This window comes from Budorcas taxicolor, chromosome 14, assembly GCF_023091745.1.
Source record: "Budorcas taxicolor isolate Tak-1 chromosome 14, Takin1.1, whole genome shotgun sequence".
In the NCBI taxonomy this organism is placed as follows: domain Eukaryota; kingdom Metazoa; phylum Chordata; class Mammalia; order Artiodactyla; family Bovidae; genus Budorcas; species Budorcas taxicolor.
In genome coordinates this window covers 57,016,887-57,018,322 of record NC_068923.1, presented here as the reverse complement: position 1 = coordinate 57,018,322, position 1,436 = coordinate 57,016,887, and positions in this window count along the sequence as shown.

The following is a 1,436-nucleotide window of genomic DNA, read 5'->3' as shown; positions in this document are numbered from 1 at the left end:
GGCGCGCGCCGCCGCCGCCGCCCGGTGCCCCGGCTCGCGCCCGGCCTCGGGCCGCGTCCCGCGCGCTCCCCGCCGCTCCCCGGCCGCTTCGCTCCCGCCCCCACCGCGGGCGTTCCGGTCTCGCGGGGCTCGGCCTCGCCCTCCCGCCCGGCTCGCGCTCGCTCCCCGGGGCTGCCTCACGCGTCCGCCGCCGCCGCCGCCGCCCGCCGGGCCGCCGCCTCCTCGTTCTCCACCCCCGCCCCGCGGCGCTCCGGGCAGCGTCCCGCGCGGAGAAGGGGGGGGGGGGGCGGGCGGCGGAGAGGTGAGCAGCGAGCCGGCGCGCGTGGGGCCTTCGAAGTTGAGAGGCGGAGTGCGGGGAGACCCTCCGCTGCCCCCTCTTTAAAGCCGCGCGCACACACCGACCCTCCAAACAAGATATCCTTCCTCCGGCGCGCCGAGGAGTCCCGACGCGGCTGCCGGCTTCCGAAGCGCTGAGGGCGAGAGGCACGTTAAACTGCCGGGCTCCGCCACATAACGAACCGACAATAAAGCCGGCGGAGCGTTTCCGTCCGACCAGGCCCTGGCGGAGGTCGAATGGCAAATGAACAACGGACCGTGCGCCCACAATGCACCGGGGTAGCAGTAACCGCTGGAGGGGGAAAGGGTGGGGGCCGGGCGGGGGGAGGGGGCTGGGCTTGGGGCTGGGCTGGGGTGGGGTGGGGGCGCCTGGGGACCGGGAAAGGGGCCGGGCCGCGCCTCCGGCCTGGGGGCGGGGGTGCGGCCGCGGGGGAAGGAAGTCGGCCGAGGGGCGGGGGACAAAAGGCCGGGCGGCGGGCTGGGGGGTCTCGGGGAGGGGGCGGGCGTGTGCAGCCGGGGCCGGGCTCCGCGGAGGACAAACAGCTGGCGAGTGTCAGGTCTGGCCGCCTCCCCGCTGCCCGCACGCACCTACCCGCGCCCGGGACGCACATTTTCCTTCCCTCGCCACGAGTTCACCTGGGACTTTGAGAAATAACTGTACGGTGGGAGCTGCTCTCCAGCCTTGTCATTTGCTGAGGTGGGGTGGGTGGGGGCGGGGGGTAACGGTGCCCGAGGAAGTGAACTTATTTTTGTTCCTTCACAAAGACTGGACCAGGCTGTACCTTTCGGGCGAGGAGGTTACAACCGGGGGCACCTCCTCGTCTGCTGCATTGTGTATTCGAGGCAGCAGCTCTGGGCGATAATCATTTCACAGAAAATGCACCGCCCCGAGTGTCTTATTGCTGTGATGAAATGGAAATTTAAATAAAAGGTCGAACACGTGCGTTCAGTGGGAAGTATTGACATGGGTGTTACATCACCAGCAGCCAATCAGATAGCTCCAGTCGTGTTTATACTTCTACAACCACCTTGTGAGTATTACAGTATGTCATAACGTTATAAATATTAGGCAGGGTTTTCCCCAAGAGTGGGGAGGAGTC